At 40.9% G+C, this 23,036-nt stretch overlaps 4 long non-coding RNA genes across 6 annotated transcripts; 3 read left to right on the forward strand and 1 right to left on the reverse strand.

Moving 5' to 3' along the window:
* The first annotated feature begins 437 nt into the window (after window positions 1–437).
* Window positions 438–16,512, forward strand: LOC124338384. The gene is made up of 10 exons (XR_006917765.1): window positions 438–507; window positions 590–663; window positions 781–865; window positions 939–1,070; window positions 1,194–1,276; window positions 1,366–1,597; window positions 1,854–2,053; window positions 16,043–16,131; window positions 16,204–16,355; window positions 16,466–16,512. It is a non-coding gene; the product is annotated as an uncharacterized LOC124338384 (long non-coding RNA).
* LOC124338419 lies at window positions 3,192–4,657 on the reverse strand. The gene is made up of 2 exons (XR_006917815.1): window positions 4,551–4,657; window positions 3,192–4,463 (listed from the first exon to the last, which is right to left on the reverse strand). It is a non-coding gene; the product is annotated as an uncharacterized LOC124338419 (long non-coding RNA).
* On the forward strand, window positions 8,757–10,988 carry LOC124338403. The gene is made up of 4 exons (XR_006917793.1): window positions 8,757–9,931; window positions 10,000–10,082; window positions 10,153–10,544; window positions 10,620–10,988. It is a non-coding gene; the product is annotated as an uncharacterized LOC124338403 (long non-coding RNA).
* A 121-nt stretch (window positions 16,513–16,633) lies between the features above and the next one.
* LOC124338381 lies at window positions 16,634–22,605 on the forward strand. 3 transcript variants are annotated; one of them, XR_006917761.1, is made up of 4 exons: window positions 16,634–16,793; window positions 16,880–17,122; window positions 19,964–20,117; window positions 22,206–22,605. It is a non-coding gene; the product is annotated as an uncharacterized LOC124338381 (long non-coding RNA). The 3 variants fall into 3 exon arrangements; XR_006917762.1 differs by lacking the exon at window positions 22,206–22,605 and adding an exon at window positions 21,690–22,199; XR_006917760.1 differs by lacking the exon at window positions 22,206–22,605 and having other exon boundaries at window positions 19,964–20,639.
* The last annotated feature ends 431 nt before the right edge of the window (window positions 22,606–23,036 follow it).

A 23,036-nucleotide genomic window follows, 5' to 3' on the forward strand; every position in this document is an offset into this window, starting at 1 on the left:
TGTCAGCAGGTGAGATTTACCTATTAATTTCATGATTGGCCGTCGTTCTACGACGAGAACTGAGAAATCGATCGTTCACCTGTAGGACCGTCCCTCTTTTGTTTATGCAAATTTGGCGCGACATGTGCAGTAAGGGATGAGAGGTAGGGAATTTCATGATGGCCGCCGCTTTACGAACCCTTCCTCCATTCTTTTATCTTTGCCGGATTCGGTGGTTGGCGCCGCCTCTAGGGAGGTGGGGCTACCGCTGGCGGTCGAATTTAGTTTGTCGCTGATTTTCAGGTCGAAAGGTTATCTAATTTTCTCGTCTTTGTGAAATAGAAATTTTTTTCGTTCGATCCATTTGCTTCCACAAGTTTTGTGTTGGACAATTAGAGGCGTTTCCTGGAAGAAATTCAGCCATCCAGTTGTGTGTTATTCACGTGCGTCGAATAGCACGACACCTCGTTCATTTTCCCGCCACTTTGACGATGACAAAACTAACTCTAAATGGTACTACAAAGAGAAGTAAAAATTTCAGATTTATAGTATGTATTTTGGATGTAAGCATGTTTCATTTGTATTCGTATAATGTATATATTTAATTTAGACAAAAGAAAGATTCTCTGACTGACAAAGTTTATTCTGATAGAAATGGGCAGACAACATGCAGGCAATTTGTTGGTAACAGAAATTTTAAAACACATGCAGTTTAGTATCCTATTAGTTCCCTTAAATGTTTATATTCTCATTCATTAGTAGGCATCAATTGATGGTTTTGTGATTGTTTGGTTTTTACAGTTGTGACAGGAGAAACTTGGTTTGAGATTGCTCCATGACCAAACGTAAATGGAGTTGCTTGAAAATTGACTATCCCTGCGTTTTGGTGAGTATTAGATTTACAGGTGACACTTGATGATTACCTGATAGTTATACGTGTTTCTCATTTTTCTTATCAGTCTAGGCAGTTGCAGACTCTGTGGCAATCGCAACTCGATGCGACGTAATCTGGCATTTGGTGGCTACATCCTAGTAGAAACTCTAATTTACGGATAATCTAGATCCGGGATATGTCGGCTTTCCAACGTGAAGTACATTGTTTACTTAACTTAAGTGTGGCATAAAAATCAACTCTGCACTCGTAACCAATTGAGGAGTACCTAAAGTGAATTTTTTTATTTTTGTGTTGTTTCTTAGGATATTGTGAATATTAGAAAGCAAAGATTTGCAGTCAGAAGTGGTGGTGGACGTGCCTTGCCAACGAAGTGGAACGTGTATGTCCGTCGTAATTCTACAGGTTATTTTAACTTATTTTATTTATTTATTTTGTCCTATCCTCGAAATTCCTTCATTTCTAATAATCTTTCTGCTCGACTCTGTTTCTAGCTTTTACCGTCAGTGCAATCATAAAATCAAGAAAACGTCCATCCGAAATGTTTAACTCGGCCTTGACAGCTGAGAGACACTCGGCAGTCGCCTATATAAAGTAGCCAGGTGTGGAAAAGCTTTGGTGTCAAAATGTTATTTCTCCAACGCTGGACATCAGTTATGACAATCAGGCAAAATTCAAGAGATCCAGTGAAGGTGTTTGTCGCAAAAAAAAAAATCTTAATTAATGGTAAGGTCAGTTTGATTATCGTTTTGTTTTGTGGGAAGTTTATTTTCGATTCATTGATTCTGCCGTAAGTTTTGGCTGTTGTCTAGTGCAGATATTTTACCTTATTAAAATTTGCAATTGCTTTGGTTAGTTAGTTATAAACTGTCATGGTCAGACTTTCAGGTCATTTTCAGAAGCGGCTTAAAGTCGCCAGAAACCGTTATTATCTTTTTTTTTTTTTTTTTTTTTTTTTAATTTCTTCTCGTTCTTTCCACAGGTTCAGTCCATTGGCAATAATCAACGTCGTGCCTGGGTGCTTCCCATCGAGGTCGATTGGTGCTCGCACATTCAGAATCTTGATTATCATCATTCGCTCGGATTTGACAATCGAATCGTTCCTGAAAAACTTCACGTCAGTTTCTCCAGCTCGCCCAGTTCGCATCTTCAACACGGATGACGCAATCATTTCATTTGCAGGTTAGTTTTTCATCACATTTGCTTTTTTCTATTCCCTATGCCACAACACCTTTAGTGGTTGCGAGGTTATCCCTTTTTGATTTGCAGCAATACCTCCTCCCACTTATCTCTCCCATAGTAAAATGTATAGGTAGTCGGTAGACATTTTGTGCTGGGAATCGTTCATTCTTGCCTTTTTCTATAACATTCTACGGCTATTGTTGACGATTGGGAATTTACTTGGAAAGTTGTCACTTTCAATTGACAATATCTGGAGCGGTACAGAACGACTACGTTGTCCTCTTCGTGAAGTAGAAGATTTTTTGACGTCTTCTGGGTTCAGCCGATTGGCTACCAGTTTTTAAAAACTTTTCTATAATCGTATGTGATTGGTCGGATCTTGATCGTGCGACGGTGGCAGCACAAATGGAGTGGCATATACCCTCAGCTTCTATTTGGTGATCTGGGGACGTAATGAGTTTGATGAATCTCTGCAATTGTTCGTTACTGTAATGGCTTAAAACGTGATCGAAGAGCAAACTCAAATCCCTTTCGAAATCATTTGCCGTTTCTTTTGATGATTTTGTGAAGAGGAAAACTTTGGAAAGTAAATCTGAACCGTCTTCTGATTCCGTGACTTTCATTTTTACCATTTCTTTGATCGTTCCTTCCTGGAGCAATTCTAACATCCATTTTCCTAAATTTTGAATTGTATTAATGTAATTCCAAATCAGAAGATTGCGAAGTGCCTCTTGACTGCTGTTGTTCTGTCGGTCAAAGTGTCGGTGTACAACTCTGACAATAAGAGACAGCATTTGATTGCATTCGTCGTAGCTTCGTGAATGAATCTCATTTCTGCCAACCATTTGAAATCTTCGACACCAGTCGATAAAATTTGCAACACTTTTTTTTTTGCAAACTTGAATGAGAATGAATTGCTTTTTTAGAAATTTTTACGCGCGAACTTTTATTGATATCCGGACAGCACAACTTGAGTCTAGTCGTTAAATGTCAATCTGCCGATGGCATTATCTTTGAAGAACACGGAAAGTCAAGCAGAAATTATATTTTAAAGTATATTTTTATCAGTCTCAACTTAAAATTTGACAGAATTGAATTCTTTCTATGAAAGTGTGGAATTTGATTAAAGTAAAACTGCTGCATCAGAATATGTAGTGTATTACCATTTGAAGCATCGGGTTTAACACTGCGTTTGTCATGTCAAGAATGGCAATCTAATTTTTAACAACGTTACGTCACATTATCGACAGAAATATTATCACTTCTTTTAAAATTTCCCGATTAAACAGACGTATGTATTTGCACATCCAATATTAAAGTTTTTAACCATCGAAATGTGCCTAAGAATCGCTGGAGGTGATGAGGACGTTTAAATTTCACCTTTAGACATTTTGATGATGGCCATAGAAAATTGAAGTTTGTGCCAATCGTCGTAGTTTCCGCCCTTGTCCGGATGATACATCAATGCCAGATGCCTAAAACTCGAATTGATTTCATTATTCGATGCGCCATTTTGTAATCCTAGAAATCTGTATGCGTTTTCTAGTGCAACATCTTTGGGCAAGTCGAATATCTTTTGAGTAGCCCAGTCGCACAGACTGGTTGTCACTGTCGTTCCAGCTATACTGCCAACAACTCCTCCGATTACAGTGCCAAAAACAGGGAAAATGTAAGTGCCCATTGCGGCTCCAGCCATTCCTCCACCATATCCGCCTGCTACTCCTGCCAAACTGTCGATGATGTTTTTGGCACACCGTTTTCCTGAAATCTCTCCTCTCCACCAAAGTTTCAAATTATTCCAAACTTCGATATTGAGATAAACGGCCAGCAAACCAACTGACACCATTTTTCCTGCTGCTGGTTATCTCGACACTTGCAGGAGGTTGTTGAAACTTTGATTTAATGTTAACGCTAAATCAGTTCCCACCGTGTTCATTGCTGCGTTTATCATCAGTTGAACCACCCTTTCCTGAGCTGACGGATCAAGCTTTGATAGTGTGGCGATGAAGTTGTAGGAAGTAGTTGCTTCCATTAGCTCCTTGTTGGACAGAATCAACTGGAAATCAAATCGCTGTCCGTCGCCGACATTCTTCTTTTCGTTGGGTTCCAAATAATTGTTCCAAATGTCGGCCATTACCCGGAGATAGTTGGGATCATCTCTGAGCTTCGTTGTGTCTTCCACCAGCTTATCCACCACGCCTTCGAATGCCTTTTCGTTATTGAAAACAGTTCTCAAAATTTTGATGTACTTTGTGGTGCTTTCGTTGTCATTGTCAGCGAAAAAAACAAATCAGCGTCACAAAATTTTTCGTCTGATCTCTCAAGTATTCGGAAATTTTGTTCAGAATATCTTGTGGAAGCTCAGAATTTTGACTACTTTGGTTGCTTGACATTTCGGTTGTCCAGTTATCTTAATTTTGTTTTCCAAGTGAAAATTGCTATCAGTTTAAGTAATTTAAAGAAAATAATCACAACAAAATAACCGGGTCCTAAATACCTGTGAATGCTGCTTTTCTTTGTGTATGAATTCAAAACAGATATTACGTAAAAAAAAAAACTTGTTTGCCAAACACTCTTTGCGCAATTGCTAGAAGTTTCTGAATGTGGCTTTTACTGTTGCTTCTTCATCTCTAAAGTCACCAGGATGTGGCCACAGATAAAGACCACGTAATGATAAGTAATAAATATCACAGATAAAGAGTAGTTTTTATTTGTGGTGTGACTATTGGCATTTTGCGATCATCAAGAAAAAACTGCCGTTACAACGCCAGCGTTTTCAATCGACAATATTTGATACGTTGTATTATTTATCCGTTAATCAACGAGCCAATTTATTTTCCCGTCACGTGACGAGGCGTGATGCGCGTCGTCCAATAAGAAAGCTTGGATTGAATCAACTGTGTGTAGCGAGTGTGTGAATCAGAGAAAAGAAATGGATTGAGCACAGATCAGTTAAGTTCGGAATCTCAGATTGAAAATTTAAATGATTGTGATTGTTACTCCAATCAACAATTCACGTCTACGCAAGAAAAATCAAATGTGGTCATGTGGATAATGGATATGGCAACTGATTTGAAAACTGATTTGAACTGATTTTGAAAAAGGTTTATTTTATGCACTGCAAAAATGGTTTACTTTGCTTAAGGCAGGAGATATTCCAGGTTTGCTTTACTTTTTAAGCTATATCATACACTTGGCTTAATTTTCTCACACAGATTAATGCCGCTTTCTACTAATATGCATTATATTATATTAACTTAACATATGGCTGAATTGAATTTATTGTATAGAAGTGTGGAATTTGATTAAAGTAAAACAGCATCAGAATATATATTGTATTACTACTTAAAGCATCGACTTTAACATTGCGTTTGTCATGTCAAGAATGACAATCTAATTTTTAACAACGTCACATTATCAACAGAAGTATTATCATTTCTTTTAAAATTTCCCGATTAAACAGACGTATGTATTTGCATACCCAATATTAAAGTATTTAACCATCGAAATGTGCCAAAGAATCGCTGCAGGTGATGAAGACGTTTAAATTTCACCTTTAGACATTTTGATGATCTGCATAGAAAATTGAAGTTTGTGCCAATCGTCGTAGTTTCCACCTTTGTCAGGATGGTATGGCAATACCAGACGCCAGAAAGTCGAGTTGATTTCATTATTCGATGCGCCATATTGTAATCCTAGAAATCTGTATGCGTTTTCTAGTGCATCCCTTTTGGGCAAGTCGAATATCTTTTGAGTAAGCCAGTCGGACAGACTGCTTGTCACTGCCGTTCCAGCTATACTGCCAACAACTCCTCCGATTACAGTGCAAACACCAGGGAAAATCATAGTGCCCACTGCGGCTCCACCAATTCCTCCACCAATTCCGCCTGCTATTCCTGCCAAACTGTCGATAATATTTTTTGCGCAACGTTTTCCTGTAATTTCTCCGCTCCACCAAAGTTTCAAATTATTCAAAATTTCCTTAGATAGAATAACGAGCAGCAAACCACCTGAGACAATTTTTCCTGCTGGGGATCTCGACATTTGCAGGAGGTCGTTGAAACTTTGATTTAATTTTAACGCTAAATTAGTTCCCACGGTTCCTGCTGCGTTAATCATGAGTTGAAACACCCTTTCCTGAGCTGAAGGATCAAGCTTTGATAGTATGGCGATGAAGTTGTAGTAAGCAGCTCCTTCCATCATTGGCTCCTTGTCGTACACCGCCTGGAAATCAAATCGCTGTCCGTCGCCGACATTCTTCTTCTCGTTGGGTTTCAAATAATAGTTCCAAATCTGGGCCATTACGAGGAGATAGTTGGGATCATCTTTGAGCTTCGTCGTAATTTCCACCAGCTTATCCACAATGCCTTGGAATGCCTTTTCGTTATTAAAAACAGCCCTCAAGGTTTGGATGTACTTTTGGGTGCTTTCATTGTCGTAATCAGAGAAGAAACACATCAGTGTCACCCTTTGTCCCTTTTTTCCAATGATTTAGCCTGCTTAATTGTTTGTGTCTGTGACTTGGTTATTTCACTTGAAATCTAGTTGTAGCTGATGGACGAGGGACGATTTCTATTTGCTGATTCCAGATTTATTATGGTCGTGTGGCGTTTTGATTCGAGGTGACTTTGTGCTACATTTCACGAACGTTTGTTTTTTCTCATTCAATCGATTGCCGAGCTACGAAATTGTTTAATCGTCATGTAGTCCCTCTTTTCAGCTAAAACCACCAACAGTTTGAACGAAGTTTTGACGCACGTTTTTACAGGAAAATGAATAGGTCAAATGAGGAAGTAAAAATAGATTGAACGATTAGATAATGACCCTTGATTAATGTTGACTATTCATTTTGGTGGTGGTGGAGTGGGATGAGCTAGTATCAGTTTAACGAACACAGATCTTTGTTTCGTTGGAAACCAACAAGAAACCTGAAATGCCCCGTTTGATTCCCCAAATCTATTAAAGCATGCTGGCATCAATCATGGTCGTCTCTCCTCTTCCTGTGGGACCCATTTACAAATTATTTTGCTTATCACACTAGTCGATCGATCGGAATCACAGAAAGTGATTGTAGTAAAAATTTCCATGGCGAATTAGAAAAAAGAGTGATTTCATTATTTTATTCAGTAATTTAGAGGTTTAACATGTACACAATATTACCACATGCCTTTCATACTATTATAATTACTAGTTGCGTGTAGAGTATGCTTAATTTGCACCTTCCAACACATTTTGCAAGAATTAGACAAGTATTTGCTTCTTCAGAAATCTGTCTCAATCTTCTATTATGGCATAGGTCATCTTGGTCAGCGGTAACAGTTCCTCCAAAGTCTTGATTCTTTCAGCCGATCCTTTTTGACATTCTCTCTTCTCGTTTTCGATCATCATCCGGATGTACTCTGGAGTCGTGAGTGGATTGCCGGCATCCTGCTTGAGACAGTGGTTCAATTCCTTGATCAAGTCAATGCTTTTAACAATGTCCTTTTTCAGGAGGTCGAGATCGTTTCTCAGTGCTGTCACCAGCTCTTCGGCGTCCATCTTCTCTCCCTTGGCCTTTTCGTATTTTTCCCGCATCTCCTCCAGCGTGTGCGTCTCCTCCACGTTTCTGCCGTTCCAGCGGAATTGTCCTTTTTCGTGCTCTGTGCTTAAACAGTTGCAAATTTTACATACCGGGTCATTTGCTTCATTGGCCGCATGTTGAACAGCAAGCGCAAGCCAATTGAAGATTGGAATGGCAGCTGATGCCTCTGTAATTTCGTAGAATGCTTCACAGTGTGCTATTTCAGTACTGGGATTGCAGTGGTCCTGGCAAGTCCTCTCGCAATTTTTACAGCTCAACGCGGTTGAAGGGACAGGATCTTGTACGTACTTGGCAACTTTCACTTTTATTTCAAAGTTTTGATTGGCGTCCACTTCCATTTTGTGCAACTCGATGAAAGCTTCTTTCTTTAGCAGCTCCTCCATTTGAGTCAAATGTTGTGGGATGACGTCCTGCATCCACTTGAGTTTCATTTCCAATTGGTGTCGGTTTTTCAAAAATCCTTCGGTCATTTTCAGCGATGTGCGATATGTACGATAATGCAAAACTAAAGTGCGACTAACAAAGCGGAGTTGGTAGTTAACCAGCAAGAGGCGAGGGCCAGAGTTTAACTGATTGCGTCGAAGGCAGATTTGCGACTGACTGTTAGTCCATTCAATCCCATTGCTTTTGTACTAGTTTTTCGTCGAAACAGGTTTTAACCGCGACGCCTTAAGCTGTGCCCACTTTCCCACCGGTTGCCAAGTCAGAATAGTGTACTTCCCAATTCCCATCATGTTCGAGATCACGTCACAGATCGAGGAGGAGGGAGGGAATAAGGTTTCGTAATGGTTGACATTAGAGTCCTGGGAAAAAATTCCCCATTTCGTAAGCTATCGGGAAAACAACAATCAGAAGTTCGTAACTCATAAAATTCGCATATTGTGGCAAAGAATCAAGCTGCTGTATCTCCATTCAGGTTTATTGTCCATTGCTTTTTACAATTTTTTTTAAAGTTTCTCAACCAAATTTAAAAATGTTTCGATGTTCGAATGTTTCGAACTACTTGAAATGACTAATGTTGAATTTGAACCGATCAAAATGTTCTAAGAAAGATTTACTGATTTGATGTAGTCCACTCCCATATTTTCCCCGTTTGGCACGAAACCTATTTAGTCCTTCCAACTAGTCAGTTTCATTCCATTCATTAAGAGAGAAAAAATCTTACGAAGTTGTAAGAAGTGGGTTTATCAGTGACGTCAGTTCTCCTTGTAATAATTCAGTGGCTGTTCCGCTTTTGTGGTGGGAAAAGGGACTGTAAGGGGTTTTCCGTTTTTAGATACATGACGCATTCGCCTTAAGGAAAACAACTTTCACTAAGAACCAGTTTGGCGGGGAATCCTATTCCCCCTACTGCCATTTCCCTTAAAATCGCCAAATGCTAAACATTTCAAGGAAGCTCCGAAACAAGGGAAATCTTCCGAACATGGCAATACAACAAACAACAGTGCGCTTTCAAGTCGTCAATGGATACGCAGATTTGAATTTTTATTAGGTCAATGACGTTTCGCCATCATTATGACGTCATTGTGAGTTGTGAACAAAAGTGATGGACTCAACTGACCGCAATTTTTGCCAATACGCCGCCTAGATGCTGCACTGCTGCAAAAGAGTGTGGAAGACATTATCATTTCATATTCTTTATTAGCAAGGCGACACCACTGATTTTTCAGATATCTCAGTAGATGACCAGTTCTCAACAGCAGTCTCATGATTAGGGTATACGTTGGAGATATAAATGTTGACATTAGTCATGACTCGCTTATTATTAGACAGCATCGTCGCGTAGCAAGCTATCCAATCTGAAAATTAAAATCGACACATACGGCCCTATCGGTATTTCGTTAATTCGTTTCTCCTGGTTTTACAAATGAAAATTCTAAATCTAGAGAACATATAGGCCTCCTTCCTCCTGTGTTGAACGTTTGCCTTTGAATAATTTTGCGCCGATTCCTCCTTTTTTTTAAATCTTTTGTTCAAATTTCTCGTCGCAATCGGTCGATTCAGACGATACGAAATTGTTAGTTGAAATGCGCTGAATTGTTTTTTCTATTCCAGTTCACTGATGCTGTGCTGGATGCGTAAATGGCCGTGTCGACGGGCAGAATAACCGCCTACCTGTAATCATCAATTTGTTGCGGCTAACCGGAGAATGGGAAGAAGAGGGAGAAAGAGAAGAAACCAAATTCACTGAAAATGGACATCTAATCAAACTGGTGTTAGATAATACATTTTCGATAGTTAACTGTATCGAACGTTTTGCCTTCTAGAAGATGAAGACAATTTCAAAACAGACACTGGTAATATTCGTCTCTGTTGGACATTTTTCATTTGATTATTAATTTTATTTATTGGCCTTATCTCTCAGACCGTGTCCGCCGCAACGGCAGCGAATCGTTGGCGATTGTCGAGTCCCATTCGTTCACTTCGGGGCGTGGAACAGCGATTGAGGTAAAGGAACGAAACTGTATTCGCTTTATATTGGAACAGCAGTTTTTGACCTGATAATTATATTTAACAGGTTTTTTGGCGAAAGTATTTGTATCAGGTGATTTATGTGCAGCTCAACAATAGGGGTGACGTTGGCTCAAGCAGCAACACTCCCAGCTCTCAAGAGCCAGGAGCGCCGGATAGCGGAGGCTCGTTATCGTCTCTGGCTCTCGACCGTTGTGGAAAGTGTCACCAGTTTCTCTTTTCCCGCACGGAATCGATTCTACTGATTGGGTTGACTACTACGCAACAACGACCAACAACATCAGTAGCCGGCAGTAACGTTAGAAAACTTCCAGGAACTCCACCCAGACCTGCTGAACCTTTGGCTGTTTCCGATTGGTAGACCATGCAATCTCCAGCCACTTTGGAGATTTTTCTCGCGTGTCGGACATGTCATGGGAGAAGGAACTGCTTTCTCCGGTAGCCAAACTTAAAAGAAACTAATCATCGCTTTTGAAAAAAAAAAACCGCCTTTAGATTTGTTTTCTTTTTCAGAGGCACCTGGTGGAGAAATTTCGTACTACCTCATGTAAACTAATTTCCTCTCTCGTCTGCTATCTTCAAGCGTGGCCGTGGCTTTCGAGTTTCAACATGTAGGCACGATAACTCGTTCGTGTTCTTTTGTGGATATTAAAAATGGCAAGAATCTTTTTTTTATTACTGCATTTAAAATTGTAACATAGTGACGCTGTATTTGTGTATTTCTCTAAAGTTTCCACATGTAAGACCAGAGTAGATTTTTCATCAATGGGGGAGGGGGGTCGAGGGATCCCTTTGCTTGTCAATTCCGACAATTCGGCAATTCTTTCGATATTGTTTTTGGTTTTATTAAAATTTATTTTCAAAAGAGTAAATTGTGTAGAATGTATGCCCTAAGTGAGCACACGTTCTCGATGTAGTCTGCCCAAATACTCTGAATCTTTCCTTCGACTTAATTGAGAGACGGGACGAGTTTGATTAAGTCTTGTAATTGGGGCTGGATTGAATTGATCCAGAAAATAGGATGCCAACACATGGAAACCGTCTGATGAAAGGTTAGACGTCATTCCTTCCGTTGAATTGATTCCAAGGTGCAGACGTGTAGATGGTCCAGTAATTGGATTCTTTGTTGGCCAGCATTTGCTCGACCAAACTAGTAGGCCTATTGTAGTGCAGGCATCGTGGCGAACTTCAGTTTGTGACGAAGCGAAAATATTGAATCGATTCGCGGATGATTTTCATTTTCATTTGATGTAAATGCGTGAGAAATAGTTGATTCGAAATTACCGATGTCATTGAGTGCAAGTCGGTGGAAATGAAGAAATCATTTTTTGAAAAACAGATGATTCGAATGTTCACGGTTGAGCGCACCCGGGGATCTGCCCCCCCCCCCCCCCGAGGCCCTGCCCGTGCTCCTATACAATAATTTATAATACTATTTTTGGGTCCGTAGACCCCAGGCGGAAGTTAGTTCCTGTTCGAAGATGGACTGGTGGTATGTCCATCTTCTCATCCATGACGCTCTGTCGAATACGGGCGCAGCTGCGTGATGGGTCGTCTCTCTTCGGTAAGAGCTGGAAAATCTACTGCTTCATTCTTCGATTTCCAGCAACATCGTTGCTCATCAGATACTCGAGGGTATGTGAGACGGGTCGTGGAACCAACTGGGCGTACAACCATTGCCCAGTTGGACCACTATCCCCGCTCAAAACTGTTAACCTCCAAAGTAGGAATCCATATATCCGGTGTTCGTGTCATGTTCGGGTACTTGAGGGAATGTGAGTCGGGTCGTGGTACCGACTGGGCGTGCAACCATTGCCTAGTTGGACCACTGTCCCCGCTCAGAGTAATCAACCTCTAAAGTATGTGTCCATATATCCGGTGTTCGTGTCTCGTTCGGTTCCATAGCCAATTCTACTTTGGCAACAGGCGAGCCCTCGGCTGGTCGGATTATAACCATCTCCAACCTAGCCAGGGACACTCTCCTTTCACCAAAATAGAATTTCTATTGGCGCACGCCATCATCTTCTTTACTCATACAACTTATACTCGTCCTGAGTCACCGTTGCGCCTTGCGCCTCCAATATCACCAGACGGTCGACAATTGCTTGTACCTCGAGTGCTTCTGCCGGATTGTTGATGAGCTGCAAAATGGCAACGACGGCATCTAATTGGAGTTTCCAATCTGTCGAGGGACGCGTGTAGGCCCCGTGGGTGTTTTCGTTCCTGCAATCAAATCCTGTCTGGAAGACTTGGGCATCACTTCTAGAGGTGGCCCCAGGGCTGATGTAATCCTGGTTGTTGTTGATTTGGTCGAGAATGCAGTTTAGGTTTGCGTATAAATCTACCGTGATGTTTCGTAAATTTACTTTCGACCCAAGGAAAGTTGACAATGGTTCGGCAAAGAATCGGAGGAAAACGCCGTACACAATCATTGAGAGGCCGAATGCCTTGGCATGGCTGAATCCAGGTGCGAAAACAAACGAAAATGTGACCAGGCCGTCGAAAATGCCCGAGTTCATTTCATCGACGATGTCTTTGATCTGTTTGGCGATGACCGGTTGGTTGACGCTCATGTTGACAAGTACCAAGGCGGGCAGATCCGTCTGCCAAGTCTGGTCTATCTGGTTAAGATTGATGAGGGTTGTTTTATTTCGGACGGAGATGACTTTGTTGACGTCGCTCTCGGGCATGGGTACGGACAAGAATCCAAGAGGGTTGGCGATGTTTTCTAACTTGATCACTCTCAATACCACCTGCATATCAATATCTTTATCTGTTGCATTTCCTTTCCCTTTCCCCTTAGCGCACACAAACTGATGCATACCTAATAGCGAGAGGTTGAGAACGTGCAGTTGAATATAGGCAGTTTTGAGATTCTGTATCTTGGCTGGTCCCGCCAGGGGGGAATAGGGGACTAACTGTATCGCCGCCAGTAAACGTTGTTGGATGGTTAGTATGGGTCGTTGTATAACAGGAATAAACGCTCGTTGGACAGGAATTATCGGTCGTTTGACAGGTCCTTGTTTTCGAACAGTCTTCTTGGCTTGGCTTGGCATACCTAATAGAGAGAGGTTCAGAACGTGAAGTTGTATGTATGCAGTTTTGAGATTTTGGATCTTGGCTGGTCCCGCCAGGGGAAAATATGGTACTACCTGTATCGCCGCCAGTAAACGTTGCTGGACGGTTTGGATGGGTCGTTGTATAACAGGAATTATCGCTCGTTGGACAGGATTTATGGATCGTGGATTGACAAGTCCTTTATTCAGGACAGTCTTTTTGGTTTTGGTCACACCACCATTCTTCTGAGGCGCCGGCTGGGCGTTGTTCACTGCAAGTTGCTTCTTTACCTTTCCCATTTTTCTTACTTTTGCAAATAGATCACTAAAGTCAGAATACACGGATCCATGTTGCGATGATTGGTTCTGCTTGTATAACAACGACCGACCCGTTCTTTTAGCAGCAAGTGCCAAACGGACCATTTTATTCGATGTAGAAATTTTCTCGTTGGAGGAAAACCTTTCCCAACTACAACTAGTGCAGAATGCAGCTGTCCGTTTGGTTACTCAGACTAAGAAGCGTGAGCACATTACGAGCAAGCGGAAAAGTCTTCATTGGCTCCCGATTCGTCAGCGTGTGATGTACAAAATTGCTGTCTTGTCCTATCAGTGTGTCAATGGTACTGCTCCATTTTACCTATGTAAACTTGTATCCCCAAGGTCTGTTAACGTCGCCTCAGGAATTATAGTGAGATCTCACGTGATCTGGGGGTTCCGGTGAAGCTACCGGGGGCGTTCGGGTCTCGTAGTTTCACTAACGCGGCGCCCCAGATTTGAAACAGCCTCCCAATCGATCTAAAAATGTCTCCCTCCATCGAGAACTTCCGAGCCGGTCTGAAGACCCATCTATTTAAGCTTGCCTACCATCGCATTTCTGTGGAGATGATGCAGTCATGAAAGCAAATATTTAGTTAATTTTGACTCGAATTCAGCTTTTACGTTGTGCAATTTCAAATGAAATTCCTTATTTCTTTTAACTAGCCTTCTATTATTCATAACTCCATCAACTGATTTGAATTGAGCCAACTCCCTTAGAAGTTAACGAAAAAGGTAAGACATTTTAATTTGTTTCCATAGCAATGTTTAAAACCTGCTCTTAGGTCAGTAACCTGCCATGTCGCATGAATGGAAAGGAGATGGCTGCTGAAACTAATCAATCTATGACGATATAGTCTTCTACAAGCGACAAGGGACCTGTAAACCGAGCTATAATCTCGGCCTTATAATTAGACACAAGTGGAATATGTATAAATTGTCAAGCTAATATACTTGCTAAATCAAAAATTATAGATGACGCAACAGCCATGTTGTTCCCATTTTTATTTTCTATACTGCCAGTCAGTGGAAGTCACCCATTGGAATTTCATCCATGTCTTGTTTAATTGTCTAAAATTATGCAAGCCATGTTGTTTCAGTTGATTTTGCTGCACTAGGGCTTCGACTACTGCTATTAAAATGAAGTCCGCATTCGTCTCAAATTCGGAATTTGAATTTCTTGTCATGTTGATATTGATCTTCCTAAACCTCAATTTCTTCTTTTTTACGTTTTTGGATGGTTGATTGATTCATTTCAAATTATTGGTTCATTAAATTATCCACTAAATTTACCCTTACAGTTGCAGATTCGTTTAGTATTACGTAAGTTACTCGAACTCCACCACAATTCAAATCAGCGCTCATTGAATGTAGTTAGTGGTTGAGAAGTTGTCCGCCAGGTGACTTAATTGAAACTGATGAGGAGACAAAATAAATAATAACTGCTGACAACTAATTCAATTAATCAATGCATGTCTAGCATGTGCATGCCAAGTGTAATGTGTGTTCATTTTCTGCATGTTTGAACCTCTTTTTAAATTTTTACTTGGATTCATTATTTTCAGAAAGTTATGATGTCAGCAGGTGAGATATACCTATTAGTTACATGATTGGCCGTCGTTCTACGACGAGAACTGAGAAATTGTCGCTCACCTGTAGGACCGTCCCTCTTTTGTTTATGCAAATTTGGCGCGACATGTGAAGTAAGGGATGAGAGGTAGGGAATTTCATGATGGCCGCCGCTTTACGAACCCTTCCTCAATTCTTTAGCGCATTCGGCTGTTGGCGCCGCCTCTAGGGAGGTGGGGCTACCGCTACCGGTCGAGTCTATTGCACCGTCGGGCTGACGGTGCTCGAATGGGGTTTTGCGCTATTGCACCGTCAGGCCGCTAGGGGCGCTCTGACGGCTGACGGTTGGGGGTACCCCTCTCTAGTCTCTACATCTGACGGCTGGAGCTACCCTACCCCTTTCTGACGGCTGGGTGTAGTACGGACCCTTTCCCCCCTTTCCTGAACCGTCAGGCCGGTAGAGGCCGCCGGTCGAATTTAGTTTGTTGCTGATTCTCAGGTCGAAAGGTTATCTATTTTTCTCGTGTTTGTGAAATATATTTTTGTTTTCGTTCGACCCATTTGCTTCCACACGTTTTGTGTTGGACAATTAGAGGCGTTTCCTGGAAAAATCACAGCTAGTGTATTATTCACGTGCGTCGAAAAGCACGAAAGTTTGTTTCGACACCTCGTTCACTTTCCCGCCACTTTGACGATGACAAAACTAACTCTAAATGGTACTACATAGAGAAGTAAAAATTTCAGATTTACAGTATGTATTTTGGATATAAGCATGTTTCAATAGTATTTGTATGTATTTAATTTAGACAAAAGAAAGATTCCCTAGTTTTGGTTGACATAGTCAATTCTGATAGAAATGGGTAGACAACACACAGACAATCTGCTGGTAACAGAAGTTTTAAACGCAGTATAGTATCCTTTTGATTTCCTTGAATGTTTATATTCTCATTCATTTGTACATCAATTAATTGTTTTGTGATTGTTTGCTTTTTACAGTTGTGACTGACAGAAGAAACTTGGCTTGAGACTGCTCCATGACCAAACGTAAATGGAGTTGCTTGAAAATTGACTTTCCCTGCGTTTTGGTGAGTATTAGATTTACAGGTGACACTTGATGTTTACCTGATGGTTACACATGTTTTAATTTTTCTTATAAGTCTAGGCAGTTGCAGACTCTTTGGCAATCGCAAAGCAAGGTGATATAATCTGGCATTTGGTGGCTACATCCCAGTAGATTCTAATTTAAGGATAATCTAGATCCGGTCTATGTCGGCTTTCCAACGTGAAGTACATCATTAACTTAACTTAAGTGTGTCATAAAAATCCAACTCTGCACTCATAACCATGTAGTACCTAATAAAGTGTATTTTTTAATTTTTGTGTTGTTTCTTAGGATGTTGTGAATATTGGAAAGCAAAGATTTGCAGTCAGAAGTGGTGGTGGACGTGTCTTACCAATGAAGTGGATCGTGTATGTCCTTCTTATGTCTTTTCTACAGGTTATTTTATCTAATTTTATTTATTTATTTTGTCCTATCCTTGAAATTCCTTCATTTCTAATAATCTTTCTGCTCGACTCTTTTTCTAACTTTTACCGTCAGTATCACAATCATAAAATCAAGAAAACGTCCATCCAAAATGTTTGACTCGGCCTTGACAGCTGAGAGACACTCGACAGTCGCCTATATAAAGTAGCCAGTTGTGGAACAGCATTGGTGTCCAGCGTTGAAGAACTAAAATTTTGACAGGTATAACTCGCCGAGAGAGCCAGCGAGGGTGTTGTTTGTCGCCAAAATGCCCTTTCAGTTAAATTTGATTACACATTTATTAAAAGTTCATTTCAGTTGAAGGAGAAGCAGCATCCGCCGGATGGAAGACGAAATTGAGATCGATGGGCTCGATTTAAAATAAGCCCCTTACATGTCGCCGAGGAGTAAGAGATGGATCAGTACTCTTGAAGGCCTTGAACGGAACGACGCAACCGAAAACGGAATCAGCCGGTCGATCTGACTCCGTCCGTCTTCCTTTAACGGACGAGATTTCAGCACTTTACCCTCTTCACAGTTCCACACAACAAGTAAGTTGCGTATTTTTCGTTTTCTTTTTGAATTCATCGTTGAGTCGAAAGTAAAAAGTACTTAGGTAGCTAAATTCTGTTGTCGAGCACTTAACTTCGTTCCCCTAAATCTATTTTTAAAATGAATTGACATTAATCATGGACGTCTCTCCTGTTCCTCTGGGCCCCATTAAAAATTAAAATATTATTTGGCTTGTCCCACTCGTCGATCGATCGAGATTACCGAAAGAAAATTGTCGGACCGTATTTTAGGGTACATTTCACATGTAGTAAAAATTTCCATGGCGAATTAGAAAAAAGAGTGATTTCATTATTTTATTCAGTAATTTAGAGGTTTAACATGTACACAATATTACCACATGCCTTTCATACTATTATCATTACTAGTTACGTGTAGAGCATGCTTAATTTGCACCTTCCAACACATTTTGCAAGAATTAGACAAGTATTTGCTTCTTCAGAAATCTGTCTCCATCTTCCATTATGTCATAGGTCATATGGCCAGCGGTAACAGTTCCTCCAAAGTCTTGATTCTTTCAGCCGATCCTTTTTGACATTCTCTCTTCTCGTTTTCGATCATCATCCGTATGTACTCCGGAGTCGTGAGCGGATTGCCGGCATCCTGCTTGAGACAGTTGTTTAATTCCTTGATCAAGTCAATGCCTTTAACAATGTCCTTTTTCAGGAGGTCGAGATCGTTTCTCAGTGCTGTCACCAGCTCTTCGGCGTCCATCTTCTCTCCCTTGGCCTTTTCGTATTTTTCCCGCATCTCCTCCAGCGTGTGCGTCTCCTCCACGTTTCTGCCGTTCCAGCGGAATTGTCCTTTTTCGTGCTCTGTGCTTAAACAGTTGCAAATTCTACATACCGGGTCATTTGCTTCATTGGCCACATGTTGAACAGCAAGCGCAAGCCAATTGAAGATTGGAATGGCAGCAGATCCCTCTGTAATTTCGTAGAATGCTTCACAGTGTGCTATTTCAGTACTGGGATTGCAGTGGTCCTGGCAAGTCCTCTCGCAATTTTTGCAGCTCAGCGCGGTTGAAGGGACAGGATCTTGTACGTACTTGGTGACTTTCACTTTTATCTCAAAGTTTTGATTGGCGTCCACTTCCATTTTGTGCAACTCGATGAAAGCTTCTTTCTTTAGCAGCTCCTCCATTTGAGTCAAATGTTGTGGGATGACGTCCTGCATCCACTTGAGTTTCATTTCCAATTGGTGTCGGTTTTTCAAAAATCCTTCGGTCATTTTCAGCGATGTGCGATATGTACGATAATGCAAAACTAAAGTGCGACTAACAAAGCGGAGTTGGTAGTTAACCAGCAAGAGGCGAGGGCCAGAGTTTAACTGATTGCGTCGAAGGCAGATTTGCGACTGACTGTTAGTCCATTCAATCCCATTGCTTTTGTACTAGTTTTTCGTCGAAACAGGTTTTAACCGCGACGCCTTAAGCTGTGCCCACTTTCCCACCGGTTGCCAAGTCAGAATAGTGTACTTCCCAATTCCCATCATGTTCGAGATCACGTCACAGATCGAGGAGGAGGGAGGGAATAAGGTTTCGTAATGGTTGACATTAGAGTCCTGGGAAAAAATTCCCCATTTCGTAAGCTATCGGGAAAACAACAATCAGAAGTTCGTAACTCATAAAATTCGCATATTGTGGCAAAGAATCAAGCTGCTGTATCTCCATTCAGGTTTATTGTCCATTGCTTTTTACAATTTTTTTTTTTTAATTTTCTCAACCAAATTTTAAAATGTTTTCATGTTCGAATGTTTCGAACTACTTGAAATGACTAATGTTGAATTTGAACCGATCAAAATGTTTTAAGAAAGATGTACTTGTTTGATGTAGTCCACTCCCATATTTTCCCCGTCTGTCTCGAAACCTATTTAGTCATTCTAACTAGTCAGTTTCATTCCATTCATTAAGAGAGAAAAAATCTGACGAAGTTGTAAGAAGTGGGTTTATCAGTGACGTTAGTTCTCCTTGTAATAATTCAGTGGCTGTTCCGCTTTTGTGGTGGGAAAAGGGACTGTAAGGGGCTTTCCGTTTTTAGATACATGACGCATTCGCCTTAAGGAAAACAACTTTCACTAAGAACCAGTTTTGCGGGGAATCCTATTCCCCCTACCGCCACTTCCCTTAAAATCGCCAAATGCTAAACATTTTATAAAGGAAGCTACGAAACAAGGGAAATCTTCCGAACATGGCAATACAACAAACAACAGTGCGCTTTCAAGTTTTGGTCGTCAATGGATACGCAGATTTTAAGTTTAATAGGTCAATGACGTTTCGCCATCATTATGACGTCATTGTGAGTTGTGAACAAAAGTGATGGACTCAACTGACCGCAATTTTTGCCAATACGCCGCCTACTAGATGCTGCACTGCTGCAAAAGAGTGTGGAAGACATTATCATTTCATATTCTTTATTAGCAAGGCGACACCACTGATTTTTCAGATATCTCAGCAGATGACCAGTTCTCAACAGCAGTCTCATGATTAGGGTATACGTTGGAGATGTAAATGTTGACATTAGTCATGACTCTCTTATTATTAAACAGCATCGTCGCGTATCAAGCTATCCAATCTGAAAATTAAAATCGACACATATGGCCCTATCTCGTTAATTCGTTTCTCCTGGTTTTACAAATGAAAATTCTAAATCTAGAGAACATAAAGGCCTCCTTCCTCCTGTGTTGAACGTTTGCCTTTGAATAATTTTGCGCCGATTCCTCCTTTTTTTTAAATCTTTTGTTCAAATTTCTCGTCGCAATCGGTCGATTCAGACGATACGAAATTGTTAGTTGAAATGCGCTGAATTGTTTTATTTCTATTTCAGTTCACTGATGCTGGGCCGGATGCGTAAATGGCCGCGTCGACGGGCAGGAAAACCGCCTCCCTGTAATCATCAATTTGTTGCGGCTAACCGGAGAATGGGAAGAAGAGGAAGAATCATCGAAATTCCAATGCAAAGATAGCAGCACCCATTCCTGGTAATGTGAAATTTGCTCTTTTCTTTCTCTAGATGTGTTAATACGGGCAAGTTTAATGGTAGTATTTTTTTTCTCGCATCATCAATGATCCAAGGTTTTAAAATGGTCTTACCGGAAGTAAACGCGCCAAGTCAAAAGTGAAGTCAAGTTAAGTCGTCTAGATTGCTTATATTATTTTGATATTTTGGAACTTAGCCGAGATTTTTATTTTGATATTTTGGAACTTAGTCGAGATTTTGCTTTTCATAAAGTAGTAGGCCTAGTGATGCGATTAGAAACTAACAATGTCAGAGCTAGCTCTTCTGATGGGATTTTTCAGTTGATGGTGATCAAAATTGTAATAGTTAATATTCGTCTGTCTTTGGTTGCCAGTAACAGATCCGGTTCGGTGGTATTGACTGTTGCCAGAACAGTTTGGGCTTTTTGTGCTCATCTTTTTTAATTCGTCGTATATTTTTTTCACGACGTGTGTCAAAAAAGTTAATTTTCGATTATCATCGATACACAAGATTTCAAACCGCTGATGATCCACTGAAATTTAAAATTATTCAAAACATTTTCTTTTTACATTAATAAAAGGGGACGAGTGGGTGTATGGGATAAGGCGTCATTTAGGAATAGGTGCAGTGGTGCACCTTGGGACCAGGGTTCGAACCCCGTGGTGAGTATTGTTGGTTGGTCATACATCCGCTCTGGCGCCACTGTGGCGTCATTTGGACCCCGTGACTTGTTGCAGGAGAGGGAACTCGGGAGGGTTGGCTGGGGGACGGTTTTCGTCGATATTGGGATCGGTCCAATGTTCCTCAGTCGGCGCAAAAGGCAAATGAAATGTGGAATGATGGGAAACTGGTGCTGTTCTGACAGTGCAAGGTGCCCTTGTTTGCGCAGTCATTGGGTTAATTGCCTTGCTCCGCCGTGTTGAATTGGGAATGTGTTGCATACAAGTGGGTGCTGGCTCTATACGGGCTAGTCGAATAATCTCGGTGATCATATGCGCATTGCTTCCGCACGAATCCAACAATGTTGTCCTTGTCATACACCGCCCGGTGTATCATGTGGACAACAACTTGTGAACTGCGTGTATGTGAGGGGTTATTTGTGTTAGTTTCAGATCCGTATATCCAGGTCACAAAAGCCAGGCAGTTGCGTCCCCGGCCCCACCCACTATCATTGTTTAAATTGTTATATCAATTATTGTATTCTTGGTATCAACAAGTAGTACACACACACAGCGGCGGATGTGCTCTCTCTCTTTGCTTATTACATAATATTGAAACTTTTTTCTGTCCTTTTTTATTGTGAACTGTGTTGATAATAATTATGTCGACGTTTAATTGAATAAGAATCGATAAATATTCAGTTCAATCGAGTGATTCGTTTTTCCCGTTCTCGCTGAACTGGCTGGTTATTTGATTTTTACCCAATTGATTAGAATCAAACGCTTTGCTGGGCACATTTAAACTCCTTGTTTTGCCGTTCATTCCTCGTCATGTTTGGCATCAAACTGACTCATAGATGGGACACTTTGATTTGTATTAGCTATTAGGACTAAAATAATTCCTCCAAATCCAGACCCTCTATTGTAGGTACAATATCGGCTTCTGCTGCTGGCGATACTTTGTTGGATAGTAGGGATTGAATGCTGATGGCACCGGAATGAATCCAGGAGTGGTAATTTGGCGTATAACGTCTTGACGTGATAGGAAGGAGGGAGGAGCATATCCCACACATTCAGTCAATACTTAAAAATTTAAAAAGGCAAGTGATTTTGTTATGCAATCGATGATGATGAATGCATCGTCAGCGGCTACGAGAGACGTGAGGAAGGAAGAAACTCGAGGCCTGGCATAACTCAACAGACTCACGACCGAAAATAAAAAAACCATTTAAAAACCCTTTTGATCGCCCATCCTTGTCTAAAATCAGAATAGGTTAAGACTCATCATTGAATAGAAATTGTGTTCATCCATCACATTTCTGTTGAGATGATGCAGTCATGAAAGCATGCTTATATTTAGTTCATTTTGACTCGAATTCAGCTTCTACATTGTGCAATTTCAAATGAAATTCCTTATTTCTTTTTACTAGCTTGATTGTTGAAGAGGAGCTGATTGCCTTGTTTCAACTTGGACGACACTGATGATTCACTTGCGAGCTGGGCTTCCGTTTTTATTGCGGGAGCCAAGACGAGCTCAAAATGCACTGCGGGACCGACCGCCCCCTTATTATTCAAAATTCCATCAACTGAAAGGAGATGGCTCCCAGTTCAGTTGACTCACTTTAGTCATCGGTTACCGTCAACCCGCCGAATTCCCCGTGTTGCTGAGTTGCGCCTTTTTGCTTAAATTCTTTCGACATTCTTCGTGAAAAGCGGAATGCAAAACAACTTGTCGGACAACAAGTTCTTTACTCTTAATATGGAGCTTTGATTTCCGATTTACAGGGTCAATGTTTTGGGCGTTGCGCAACGGCAACAGTTTAACTGTAGAACTTGTTGAGAATATACAAGGTTATTCGAGTCACATGAGGCATCCGTATTAACTAATACAGGGTGCAAAGTTCCAATGTGTGGAACATACATAAGTGACACATTATAACAATGAGAAAACTCACCAGAATCGAATAAGCACAATACGGGTGTGTGCAGTTTCCAAATAGTTTATTTGGAACAGAAAAAGAAAAATGAGAGTTTTAAATTGACACGAGACTGTAGCGTCGTTACCAGTTGACAGACAGAGAGAGAGGGAGAGGGGGTGCTAAACAGCAACCACAAGTAAGGAACCTTCACTAGAATATAGGCCGGTGGGTAATGGCAGATCCATCTAGCGGTGTGAGTTTGCACCCAAAAACAACACTCCCTCTCAAACACACAATCGGTAATAGGATGGATAGATAAACAAACAAAAATAATAATAATGA

The sequence above is a fragment of the Daphnia pulicaria genome, chromosome 4 (assembly GCF_021234035.1).
Source record: "Daphnia pulicaria isolate SC F1-1A chromosome 4, SC_F0-13Bv2, whole genome shotgun sequence".
Lineage (NCBI taxonomy): Eukaryota > Metazoa > Arthropoda > Branchiopoda > Diplostraca > Daphniidae > Daphnia > Daphnia pulicaria.